Below are 14,234 nucleotides of genomic sequence, written 5' to 3'. Positions count from 1 at the left end.
AGTCTGATCAGAACGGCCGGCGGGGGACAATTCATCGATACAACCATCCAGCTTCTCACATCCCAATAATGCTCCCCCTCTCAGACTCTGGTAACGGGGTGAAATCTCTTCTCTGCGCCGTAGAGGCGTCTAGTGGTCAACAAGCTCTACACAAGCGGAAGAAGAGGTCACTACACGCAAGGAGCCTCCAAGAGCCTCTTATAGGCAAAGGAGGGAACCACTTTTAGGCCTCATGTCCACGGGGAAAATCAGGCCCGCTACGGATTCTCCATGGAGAATCCGTAGCGGGTCCCTCCTGCCCCGCGGACATGAGGCTAAAAAGAAGAATAAACTTACCTCTCGCCCGCTCCGGATCTTGCCTTCACCGCGGCGTCATGTTCTCTGCGTCGCGGCCGGATCTTCTTTCTTCGGCCTGGCGGATGCGCAGGGCACGTCGGTGACGTGCCCCGCGCATGCGCCGTCCCGAACAAAAAAGATTCGGCCGCGACGGAGAGAAGATGGAGCCGCGGCGAAGGGAAGAACTGGAGCAGGTGAGTAAATTCTGAATTTTGCCTCCCGCGGATCCGGACGGCTTCCATAGGCTTCAATAGAAGCCTGCGGGAGGCGTCCCCGCGGGAGACCCGCACGAAAATGGAGCATGGTCCAGATTTTTTCATGCTCCATTTTTTTAAAAATCACTTTTATTGACCTGTATGTATGAAATCTGCAACAACAATTCTGCAAGACGTCCGTAATCCTACAGAAAGCTTATTTAACAGGTGCGGTATTCAGGCACCATAGGGATAACATTGTGATACAGAAATCACTACTCAGACTTATTCCGTCCCGTGTGAAAAGTCCCATAAGGCCCATTTATATGCAAAGATATTCGCTCAAAATTTGTTCAAAAGAAGGGGAGATTGACAGTTTTAGCGATCGATTTGCAGAAGCTGCTAATGGGCACTAATGCCCATTAGCAGCTTATTACCTTCATTTGCATGTAAATGACCCTTTCCGGAGCTGTATGCAGAGAACAGCTAGTGGTCTATTATCTGCATACAATCCCTTTGTTCTGACGTGGGGCTGTAAGCTGAATATAATGTAATCAGTGCTTCCGGTGAAGAACATAGGAGTGCAGTCCCTGCTATCAGCTCTCCAGCCGAATGGTGGATTTTATGCTGAAAAGTAAACGATGCAAGCATTTACATGCAACGATTATTGCTCAGAAGACATAATGTAAGCAAATTTTGAGCGATAATCGTTGCGTGTAAATGTACCTGTAGTTAAGAGTTCTGAAGTCTAATGGGGGAGGGGTGGGAGTGAAGTTTGTCCATATACTGGGGATCTCTCTACATTGAAAGGGGTGAAATCCGCAGCTGAAATTGACATCCTACGGATTTATAAGTCGCTGTCAATTTCCGCGTGGATATTTTGGTAAAATCTCCCCACTTGTATTACACTGTAATCGCTGTGGATTTCACATCTACAAATCCGATGAGTGCAGCTGTCCTAGAGGAACAGGGGAGAAAGAAATAATAATAAGGGCTCATTCACACGACCGTATGTGCAAAATGCTACGGGGTCCTGCAGCGTTTTACCGGTCTGTGTGATGCCGGCTACCACCATGCATGGCAGCGAGGGCACTGCACATGACCACGTATCTCACGCACCCGTGACTGTGTCTTCTTTTTTTAATTCCCTATTGCTTATGTATCGCCGCCCATACGTAATGTATCGCCCATAGAGAAGAATAGGGCTCATGCTGCGTGGTACGCAGAGAAAAAGATACGCTAATGTGCATGGACGTCATTCACCGTGTATCACTCGGCCGCACATGGTGTGCGTAATATGCAATAAAAGTACGGTTGTATGAATGAGCCCTAAGAACAAAAATCCATCTTGTATCTTATACATGAACGACACGTGACATCTTTACCTTCTGCCTTGATGTTCTTCTTTGACATTGGCGCAAACATTGGTTACCTTAAGGGAGTGTTCGCATGTGGAGGAAACCGAAAAAGCGCAGCAGGAACGTTTTCTGTAAATTCTGTTCACATGTAGAGGGAGAAAAAAGCGCAGCCGATTTTCGGCTGCATGGCTGCTTGCACGAATGCGTTCACAAAACACCGCAGCGCTTTACCGCAATTTCACGCAGTGTTTTCAAATGCATGTTACAGCATTTCGTAACGCATTCCTTCGTTGTGATGGGTGATGAGGTGCGTTAACCAGCGCTAAAACGCATGAAAATTGAGCAGAGAGCTGTTGAAAATCGCGTCATTAGAAAACTCCACGTTCGAGCGCTAGTCTGAAAAGCCCCAGTGAAGTCAAGCATTGCGCAAGTCACAGTAAAAAAAATTGGACTGTGTGAGAGCGGCCCAAGGTCAGCTTCACACGGGCGTATGTGTGTTTGCAAAATTTGCGCGCACAAAATCCAGTCATTCAAACCTATTAAACTCAGCGGGGATGTTCGAATATGTGTGCATTACGCTAATTTAATTCCGCAGCATGTCAATTTTATCACCGTTTACGCTGCGGAATCCGCGTCTTCTCAATGAGGGGGTGAATACCGCGCCAAAATCCACATTAAAAACCGCGTCAAGATTGACTTTCAGCTGCAGGCCGTCGGCCACGTGTGAACACAGCCCAGCCGTATCGGAGCGCTAACCTGCGGCTTCGCTGTGGAAATTCCGCAGTGTGATTACAGCGTTTCCGCAAAACACACCTAAAGGCTTTTTCTGCGACTAAAGTACTGATGACCTTACCTCAGGATAGCTCATCAATATCTGATTGCTGGGGGTCTGCTGCTTGTGACGTGGTGCTTGGCAACATGACGCCATATTTATCGGTCACATGACCTATGAGCAGCTCCTTGCCATTAAGACACAATAAACTTGTTTAAAGCAAACCTATAGCAGTTGCCCATAGCAACCAGTCAGAACTCTCCTTTCATCTCACAACTAGGCTTAGAAAAATGTAACCTGCGATTTAATTGGCTGCTGAGAACAAGCGCTTTTGTCCTGCTATTTCATGTCTCCCAGTGTCCTCGGCTCAGCGCTCCCTCTAGTGGTGACAGCGAGAACTACAACAACAATGAGATCACTCCCTGTTGTGTCGAATCTGCCGACTAGTAAGTAGTGGCGGCGAAAGTGCAGCTGTGTGCCGGGGGCTGAGTGCTTGACCTTCACTGTAGACTCTGCCCAGTTGTGCAGCCGTTGGCCATGGCTGCAGTGGGGCTCCATAGACTCGGGTCATGTGTGCTGGGACGGTGGCAGCCTGCCCTCTGCAGCCACCAGTGCTTCCTGCCCTCCCAGGGGATGTGCTGCCCCTCCATAATTACAGTATTTGGGGGTTTCCTCGTCTCCTCTTGGATTATTATTTATGGCGCTTCCTTCTTCCTTGGATTCAATGATATCCGCTTACGGAAAAGCTGGGTGCCCAGTGATGAGCGCCATTCCAGGGGGCAGCCCAATTCCTGCCACGCAGTGGTTACAGCTGGCATTACTTGCCTGCCCGGTGATTCCGGACTCTGGGAAAGCTGGGTGATCACATGTTTTGTAGCGGGTTCATTCCAGACAGGGCAATAACTGCACCCCCATAACGCCATCCGCTTCGTTTCTAATGACCGCGTCACATGCTGCTCCTTCTGCGACAGATTGGGGACGGCTTCACGCGGGCGTATCTGCATGTGTAAAACGCAGAAAACAGAACCTGTTGATTTCAATTTGCTTGTTCACATTTCCGTGTTTTGCGCAAGCATTTTCGTCACGCAAAAGCTAAAAAAATAGTTATATTTTTCAGGATATTAGTGCACCAAAGGCCCCCATAGAAGTCAATAGGGAGTGCGCAAATGTGCGCGGAGATGCGTGAAACACTGCGGAATTCCACCTGTAAAAAAAACAAAACATCTGGAACTCAGACAAGTAAGGCCATTATAATTGGTGCGTATTCGTGTCCCGCGTGCAAATTAACGTGTCCTGCGGGGAGAAAAGTACAGAAATATATGCGAGACGCGTGCAAAAAAGCCTCATTCAGAGCCCAAATTGGGTTGCACTGAGGCGCACGCAATTACGCATACGCTAGTGTCAAGCCGGCCTTAGGGTATGTTTAGTTGGGGCGGGATTTGCAGCGGAGTGTCTGCAGCGGACCAGCAGCGCAAAATTTGCATTTTTCTGCTGCGGAATTCACCCCTTTCATTTGAAGATGTGAAAATCGCTGCCGCTTATTGACACGCTGCGAATTTAAACTCCGCGCCTTATGGCCCAATGCACACGGGCGTATTTGCATTGCGCGATCCAGAGCGGGCGTCTGCCTCCGGATTCCGCAGCAAGTACTGTCCATACACATGCCAAGGAAACTCACTTTTACATGTCGATGAGCGGAGATCAATTGCGATTTTCCGCTCGCGGAGGGAAAATCGCGGCATGTCCTATTTCAGTGTGGATTCTACGTGAACCGCTTACATTGAAGTCAATGGTTGCCGTCCCATCCGTGGCCTTCCAGGAGGGTTGCAAATTCTGCATCATCGCCCAGTGCTGGCGCGGCATTTTCTGTACACAGCATGCGTGTCACATCCATAATACAGAAGAGACGCCTGCGGACAGGTACGCAGGGTCACGCCCGGGCACAGGCTCGGATTCTGTGGCAGGATCCCGCATGTGGATTCTGACCGGCCGTGTGCATTCCGCCCGGGTCAATTCTCACACGGATTCTGTACGGGTTTTCTCCGCAGCGTGGGAACAAGATTTTGAAGATGTCATTGACGTTGCTGCTACTGTAAAAACTTTGGATTTAACCCGCAGACAGACCGCACTGAAAATCCGCGGTAAATCCTCTTCGAACGTCACTCAACAGGAGCAGCACTGTGTATGAGGCGGGTCCCACGTTCTATGCGCCTATTTTCCATGCTCGCTGAATCTGCAGGCCACAGCACGGACATGCCTATGGTAATCCCCGTAGCATTAAGGGGGGTGTATTATGCACCAAAATAGGACATGTTGTGGGTTTTTTCCCGTATGCATGATATAAACCATGGGTGATTGCACACGTGAAAAATACGCGGGACCCATACGCCCGTGTGAGTGAGCCCGTGAGGCTTGTGCAACGCAGGCGATTGCAGTTTTGCTGTGAGAAAATAGCGGCAAAATCACATCTTTGCTCCCACAATTTTAGAGCGTCAGCGCTGCTTTTCTTTTTTTTTTTTTTTTAGAACAATCATCATCACTGCCGCCCGCAATAAAATTGCGTGTTTTTTCTAATGTTAAAAGCGCATCGCAAGTTTGTGCGTTGCGATGTGATAAAAAGGGGGCTCCATAGGGAAACATTGGAGCTTAAAAGAAATAAATAAATAAAAATTGCACGTTGCAGAAAGAGCGTGCGACGATTTTTGGTTCTCGCAACATTGACTCAGTGAAAACATCGCTAATGGGAAGGAAACCATTGAAAATGAATGGTTTCATGAAACCGCTGTTTTGCCCATGGTTGCATCACGGGAAAATTGTGTTGTTTTTTTTTTTAATCGTCTGATATTCAAACGTGCGTATATCGGTCAGGTTTTCACGCCCGGCCAATATATGCTGTCCCTCTCTGCAGGGGGAGGAGGCTGGAAGAGCCAGGAGCAGTGCTCTGAGCTCCCACCCCCTCTCCACTATTTGCAATGGGAGGGGGTGGAACTTAACTCCACCCCTGTCCCACCTCTCCCATTTCAAACAGTGGTGAGGGGCAGAGAGGGGGCGGCAGCTCAGTGCACTGCTCCCGACTCTTCCAGCCTCCCCCCTCTGCAGAGAGGGACACCGTATATCAGCCGGGTGTGAAAACCTGACCGATATACGCACGTCAGAATAAGCCCTAGCAGTGGATTTTTGCCATAGACTTAAAAGGAGAACCTGAAATCCACACCAAAATCTGTTGCAAATCCACAACAGGAGCTGCAGATTTGGAAAGAGGATTTCTGCAGCAGATTTTTCCACACGGAGGAATGCAGCTAATATGCAACAACCTGCAGCAGCCGCGGATTGTACCCATAGAAATGCTGAAGATTCTCTGCGTAGCAAATCCACCCCGTGTGAACATGGCCTACTGAAACATAGTATGTAAGGCTGAAAAATGACAAGTCCATCCAGTTCACCCTGGTACCCCACAATGTTGATCCAGAAAAAGGCGGAAAAAAACCCCTAATGAGGTAGAAGCCAATTTTCTCCATTTAAGGCGCCCTTTACACAGGTTTTTTTACATGGCTAATTTAGCCATGATAAAAAATTGTAAGAAGCACTGGATGCCAATGCATGCATTCAGATGGCTGATTTAGCCGCCTACAAACACCCAGCTGGCAAAGATAGGACATCGGCGGACGAATACTCCGGCTGATGTTTAGACGCAGCCAAAATAGATAGGTCTTGCCTTATCTTTTAGCCTCGATTAGCTGGTGGCTTCCATGGGAACTGCTGGCAAAGGGAGGAGGAGGGAGTATATCAGTGGCTAGCGCTGCTAACCCATTTCAGCTGGCTCTAATGAACTAGAAACCATACTAGCATGCTCCCTCTGTGACGTCATGGGACCCACGCGAAGTAATCGCAGAGGGCCAATAAGTAGTCCTGGCAGGAGGACACCAGATGCAGACGTCCTGCTTTGCCACTGCCTATGATCACTATTAGAAGCGATAAGGCATTGCAGGAGTTCTGTTCTGCAATGCTTTATCATAGTGACCATGGGTGCTATGGTACAAGTCCCCTACAGGGACATTAATAGTGTTAAAAAAATGTAAAAAAAAAACCTTTTTGTGCTTTTTCTTCTATTACTGTAAAAATTGGCACACTTTTTATTCTGCACAGCAAAAAGCGTTAATAAAAAACTGAAGCAAAATGCTTTTGTTTTTCATTTTGCCTCACAAAAAAACAAAGTGATCAGTATAGCCGTATGTACCCCAGAATGGTATCCATAAAAACTACAGCTTGTCACGCAAAAAACAAGCTCTCACAGAGCTCCATCCATGAAAAAATAAAAAAGTTATAGGACTTTCAAGGCAGCGATTTGGAAAACCAAATAATTAAAAAAAATGTTTTTATGGCGGAAAAACATTTTTTAAAAAATTGCTATCGTTGCAATCATACCAATCTGTGGAAAAAATGTATTGTGTCATTTATGTTGCATAATTAACACTGTAAAGAAATACAAAACAACAATGGCAGAATTGATGCGTTTTCTCCCCTTGATATCATAAAAAAATTAATAAAAGTTTTACAATATAGTCTATGTACCCAACAATGGCACCAATACAAGACTACAGCTCGCCACGCAAAAAACAAGCCCTCATACGGCCATGTCAATTAAAAAAAAAAGTTATGGCTTTTGAAAAGTGGAGATGAAAATCCCCCAAAAATCGTTTTGTCCTTAAGGGGTTCATTTTGTCGTAATGTGTGTGGCTTTGCAGTCTTTATTATTATATTAAGATTACCTGTGGAAATCTATACCACCGCTGGGGACATCATTGCTGTTCACTGCCTACTTTAGGCATTAGGGGGGGGGGGAGTATTTTGTTTGAGACCCTGCTGTGAAGTAAGTTAGTTCTCTTCCATTATTGTGGTCTGTTTCCTGGAACGCTGAGGTTTTTTATATATTGTGTTCCTATCTGTTTTTCCCTAACCAACATTGGATTTGGAGCCCACACTGACGCTCTCCTGCATGCTGGATGTCAGTGCAACCAGGGAGGATCTGCATTCCTGCCAATGTCAACTGTGATAGACATGATGATTATTTTGTATAAAATGTCTATCGATTTGTATAACGTAAATGTATTTTGCTGTTGTAATGACTCTAAGCTCTGTGGAGTTTAAAGGACACACACACAATCTAATCATGGTATTTGCTAGACAATGGATGTATGATGTTAATGTTAGCTAAGTACATAGAAGTTACACAAGAAGCCTCTAAGAGTTAAGGGCCATAGTGTTGTGTATATCCTGTGTTCAATACTGAGTGTTTACCTAGCCCCCTTCCACTCCTCACGCAAGCTAGTTAAACAATGGGTTGCCACATACACAGAAACTGCTTAAGGTTGTCTGCATGCTAAAGAAGGCAAAGTCCATACTATGGCGGACGTGAGGAAGGGTGGGTAGAGAGGTGGGAGATTCTATATGATCCGACAAATGAGAATCCTATATGTTACTGATGTAATTTGTTGCACACCCATTGAAAGGCGGTTGTCATGTGTTATAATAAAAGGCTTGAGCCTCTATACATTGTAGAGACTCTCCCAGTTTTAGACCAGCATTTGTGTCTGATCTGGTTCGATGATGTGTGCACACGATACAATTCGGAAGCGGCAAAATACCCCAAAGCCTGCTGGAGAAAATCATAATCCAGAACACAACTAATTAAATTTCACCGCTCACCGGGACTCCAGGCGTGGTGGACTGTCCGCACCCAGGGCCGCCCACTCGCGCCAGGTAAGTCTGCCTATTCTTTTAGAGTAACTCTCACTTTAATCCCAGCAGTGCTGCCTTTGTTTAAAAAGTTCTCTTGAAGGACAAGTTGAATTGTATATTATGGTCACTATTTCCCAGGTGCCCCCCAACCTACACCCCTGTTATTTTGTCAGGTCTGTTGGTTAATATGAAGTCCAAAATGTCCATCCCCCTAGTTGGGTCCTGCGCAGGTTGGGTAAGGTAATTAGTAATTGATAGAAAGTTGTTACCTTTATGAGATCTGCAGGTTCAGCTTCCCAGTTTAAATCCAGCGAGTAAAAGCCCCCCATAATAATTACCTCATTGCGATTTGCTGCTTCATCTATTTGTTTCAATAATAGATTTTTAATGGCTTCTGTTATATTTAGTGGTCTGTAGAAAACCCCTCCCATATATCTTTCCAAATTGTGAGTTTTAAACAGGATTTTACATAGAGACAAACCCTTCCCCTTTTTTCCCCAATTCCTTCTGAGCAGACTGTAAGCCTTTAAGTTCACTACCCAGTCAACGCTTTTCATCCAACCAGGTCTCCGTTATTCCCACTATGTCATAGTTTTACTCAAATATTATTACTTTTAGTGCATCTATTTTATTAGTTTAACTTTTAGCATTAGTCACCATATAGTTTAGAAGGTTTGGGTTATTTTTTTGTATTATGTATATCCCTACTAACTGCTCTGCGAGTTCTAGCTGTACTAACCCCTCCCACAGCTCCACCCCCATTTTCATTACTTAGTCCCAGATCACAAGCTACATTATCTTTTCTTCTATCACTCTGGTTGCACTTCCCCAGCCCCAAGTTTAACCCCTTAAGGACTCGGCCCTTCCAACCACCCCCCCCCTCTCCATTTTCGTTTTTTCCTCCCCCCTTTAACAATCATACTTCTTTTATTTATCCATAGACGTCTAAAGGTGTTAAGAAAATTGTAGATCAATGTATCAGTTAATTTTTTTTATTGCATTGTAGACTAGAAATATATAGCATGATGCTAGTATAAGTAGTGAAGGGGTTAAACGAAACCCTTCTATATAGCCCTGCATGGTACTGGGACAGACAGACAAGAGATAAGACAGTCTCCTAGACCACCCATGTGTGCATGATACTGATGGGGCAGACAGGAAATAAGACAGTCTCCTAGATCCCCCTTGCATTCCTTTGCACTGAATTCATAACGGTTTCATTGTATGTTATAGTAACGCCTTAAAAGGTGTAACTTATGTTAAACATTTTTGTTTTAGCCTATTATGTATTCTTATTAATTTTGGAGGTATATACTTTTTCTGTGATGTCATTTATGGTATATAAGCTGCATACACCTTAGAATAAATTAGAAATCATCTGATACTGCACAGGGTGGTGTGATTTGTATTTCTCCTGGGTCCAGACTTCTGCACGAGATCTGGGATCATCTTCTCTTTGATAAACACAAAATCTCCTTACATTTTTGGTCCTTCGAGCTGGAAAGACTCACTGCAGAGGGAAAGGACAGCCTGGCTGTGAAAAGGTGTGTCTGAAGTACTCTCCGATCATTAAAAGACCTCCGTCTTGCTTAGACGTCAGTAGAGGCCAGTTGGGCATCCTGTCTGAAACAGTGACGTTTTTCCGAACTAACCTGAGAATTTAGAAGTCTCCCAGATAACGTGTAGTAAGTATAACAATGGCTAAACTTTTCTTCTCTTTTCTTCTTCTTCTGTATACTTTAGTGTTAGTAAAATTTACAATGTGTATTGTAAATGAGAAGCAAGTATAGACGAATGGGTTGTCAAGGGACAATAGCAGTAGTCTATGTGAGACCATAGCCATTGTGAGAGGGCTACAGGAAAGAATTACTCCGTGCCGCACGTTAAATAAGAGGTTAAATGATGTGTAAAGACACGTGTGTCGCCAAGAGTACAACATTGTGATAAGTTTTGTGTTGAGGGAACTTTACTCATTATTTTCTTGCTACTTCTTTTTTCCTTGATATTGTGTTATAGAATAAATAAGAATATACAAAGAGGGCGACCGTCAACGAACATATTGTAATATTTGTATTGTCTTATACTGCATGAAGCGAATGTGTGAGTAATTGAGATAAGCAGATCCGATACATGGGCACTGACCTCTAGGACACATTAAGGACCAACCTCGCTGTGCAGGATGTTTTCGGACAAGCCCCTTATTGTGTTCAATGTTCACAGGCCCTACTCGTTAAAGCAAAAAGGAGTCTTCGTGTATATAGTGAAGCACTGATTCTGGTAAGGAACCTCTGCATTTTCACTATATATTTTAGTGGCCAGAGGCTTGTTTTATGTTGTTTGTCTTGTAAATCGACGTCAAGAACATAATTACTATCAATGGGAAATACAAACTGTAAGGCATTCTCCTGTGCATGTCTCTGTTGTTGCCAATGACAGGATGTCCTTGAAGGGGATAAGAAGTACATGCACAAGTTAGATCCTGACTATGTCAAATATTGTGACATACGTGGGAAAAGAAATATAGATTTAAAAATACATTAAAAGTTCCTAGTTGTAAAGAATTATGTGATAGAATACGGACAAAATCAGCTTAAGATCAGCAGAAATACGGATTATTCCGCTGCTGAAGCCTGGTTAAAAGAAGCCCCAAACTGTCACGCCCATATAAAAATAGACCCACGACATGTTGATAAACGATTCAAAGGGTTAATGAGGAGTTACAATTGAATGAAAAATAGAGAGAGCAGATAGAAAAATTCTTGGGCCAGATTGGAGTTCTGTAGAAGGAAATTAGAATGGGATGGGAGGAGATGGTAGATCCCTTCCATAGGATAATCAGGGGGAGAGAGATGATCTAATGCTGCATATAATCAGCCATTAAAGAATGCGTTTGTAAGTGGAGTAAAGAAGGAAATAGGAGGTTATATAATGAAATACATGGTTACCCTTAGGATGGGATCATTGCAGGATGTTTTGGAATATGCAAAAATGGGAAATCTGGTGATTTTGCCCGAGAATGCCCTGAGAAACAATGTTCTCAGGCACCTTGGGGAAAAATGACGAGGAGGGGTGGATGTACAACACTTGGAGGATCTCTTGGCAATTTCTACTGCCTGAGGTAGGTGAATAGGCGTATGATTACTTTCCTGGTGGGCTTAAAAGCCACCAGGGCATTAATACATCCCAATGTGTACCAAATGTAAAATGTAGTAATAGTCATATAATGATAAGAGGGGTTAATGGTCGGACCCACAGGGAACCCCTTTCTGAACCAGTTATAACAGACCTAGAGACAAATAAGCCTGTGAAATGTCATATTATATTGTCTCGAATATGTCTAGTAAATGTGTTGAGATGAGATATTATGACAAAATTAGGTATACCTTCACAGAGTACCTCGTGGCTGCTGTGAATCTCCAACAATTTTCTCCCAGGCTTGGCAGCAAACTTAGCTCAGTTCCAGCCTCCTAGAGGTAGTCAGCTACTACTGTATGTTGGTAGCTAGCAGCAGACAATGGAGAGAATTGTGGGGGGACACAGTCGCACCCTTGAGGTTTCTTTATGAGCAAGGCCATAAAGTAAACAGGTAGAAACTCCAATACTGTCAGAAATAGATCCAATTCTAGAACAAAAGTACCCCCGCGCTCCGGAGCCCAGAAACGATTAGTAGCTCGTTGTATTATTCATACATTTATTGCGACGCGTTTCGCCGGAACACACCCGCCTTTCTCAAGCAATTACCAATCTAGGTGGAGTGAAATGGAAAGAAAACAAAATTCTGCCATCTTTGGGTGTGTCTTGTTTCTATGGTGTACACACTGCAACTTAAGTGACATGATAACTATATTCTATGGATCAATACAAATACAACGATACCAAATTTATATAGTTTTTTTCTTTTATTTTTTTCCAAATATATTCAATTTTTAAAGTAATTTTCTGCCGCCATCGTCTGACAGCCATAACTTTTTTATTGTTCTGTCAACATAGTGTGCAATCACTTTGATCGCTTTCTATTACATTTTTTCTTGGAAACAGAATGACCAAAAAAAGGGCAGTTCTGGCATTCGTAATTTTTTTTTTTTTTTTGGACCACGTTCACTGTGCAAAGTAAATAATACATTACTTTGATAGATCAGACTTTTATGGACGCAACGATATGAAATGTTTTTTTTTGTTTTATCATTTAGATTCTTTTATTATATATATAGCAAAAGGGTTTTTATTTAACTTTTAGTACTTTTTATTTTTACATTTTTTTTAGTCCCTGAAGAGGACCAGAATTTGCGATAGTTTGATCGCTCCTGCAGTATAATGTAATGCCATAGCATTACATTATACTGCTATCTGACAGGCAATTTATCAAGCCGTACCACAGGCAGGAGGCAATCTGTAATGGCAGCCATGGTGCCTTTCATAAGGCCCCCCAGGCTGCCATGGCAACCTGCGATCAAATCACAGAGGGCAGTGCAGGACCCCGGAACATCGATCGGGCATTTAAATCCCGCTGTCAGGATTGATGGTCGGATTTAAAGGGTTAACGGCTACAATCAGCAGCGCAGCTAATCAGAGCTGTTGTGGGTGGGTGTCGATACGCGATCCCCCTTCATACACACCCCGAACTTATAGGATGTAACTGTATGCCCTGTAGCATTAAGGGGTTAAACACTCCTCCAATCTTCTAGCCATCTTCTCCCCCAGCACAGCTGCACCCTCCTCATTGAGATGCAGCCCGTCCCTATGGTTGAAGCTGTAGCCGACACCAAAGTCAGCCCAGTTCTCCAGGAATCCAAACCCCTTCTTCCTGCACCAACCTTGGAGCCATTTGTTTACCTCCCTAATCTGTCGCTGCCTTTCTGGTCAGCATTTCAGAAAATACTATTCTGGAGGTCCTTGCTCTAAGCTTACAGCCTAGTTCCCTGAAATCGTTTTTAAGGACCTTCCACCTACCTCTAACTTTGTCATTGTGCCAATGTGCACCATGACCGCTAAATCCTCACCAGCCCCTCCCAGTAATCTGTCAACCCGATCCGCGGTGTGTCAAACTTGAACGCCAGGAAGACAATACGCTGTTTAACGATCCCGGTCTTTGTAGCAGATTGCCCTGTCTGTCCTCCTAATAATTGAGTCCCCCACTATCGGGATCTGTCTAGCCGGCCCTGCGCTCCTGTTCCCTTTCCTACTGGAGCAAACATCCTTCTGGCGGTCAGATGGCATCTCCTGCTGCAGCAGTGCTAATCCTGTAATGGCATATCCCTCATCTGCCAACTTTGCAAACTTGTTGGAGTGTGCCAGTTCAGGACTGCTTCCCTGGATTCCTTCCCTCTACCCCTTCTCCTGTCACCCAGCTTGTTGCCTGCTCATCCTGCTCTCCTGAACTACTATCCACCCCCATATCTACCCCAGTGAGTGTCGGCTCAGTGAGCAGAAAACTACTTTCCATGTTACCAATAGATCTCAGTGTTGCCAGTTGCTCATTTAGATCCAGGATCTGGGCTTCCAAATGTGCAACCCGCTCTCGCACAGCAGTATGCACCCTCGAATGGCTGCTTAAGGAGTACATATATGTCACAAGATGCACACCGGATGGCATTGTCAATCATGGAGCACATTCTAAATGGGGATCATACAGACAGATTAGATGAAAGTAGTATATGTTAAAACTCAAACAGTAATTTAAATACAAATGACTAAGTCCCCCTTATGGCACAGTACAGTTATAAGACTGCCACACACGCTCACCTAGGTTTGGATGGATATAGGAATTGGCTGTCGCGCTTCTGTTCCTCCTCTATTTGGAATGTCAGATGTTACTTTGTGTAAAGACCTGCAATC

The 14,234-nt window shown here is 44.5% G+C and overlaps 1 pseudogene; it reads left to right on the top strand.

Annotated features, from left to right (window-relative positions):
• Positions 1–3,157: 3,157 nt before the first annotated feature.
• Positions 3,158–14,234, top strand: part of LOC136620318 (methylcrotonoyl-CoA carboxylase beta chain, mitochondrial-like) — a 171,018-nt pseudogene continuing 159,941 nt past the window's right edge.

The sequence above is a fragment of the Eleutherodactylus coqui genome, chromosome 3, assembly GCF_035609145.1.
Source record: "Eleutherodactylus coqui strain aEleCoq1 chromosome 3, aEleCoq1.hap1, whole genome shotgun sequence".
NCBI classification, from domain to species: domain Eukaryota; kingdom Metazoa; phylum Chordata; class Amphibia; order Anura; family Eleutherodactylidae; genus Eleutherodactylus; species Eleutherodactylus coqui.
Note: the sequence above shows the minus strand (reverse complement) of the source record. Positions and strands in the feature narration are given on the sequence as shown.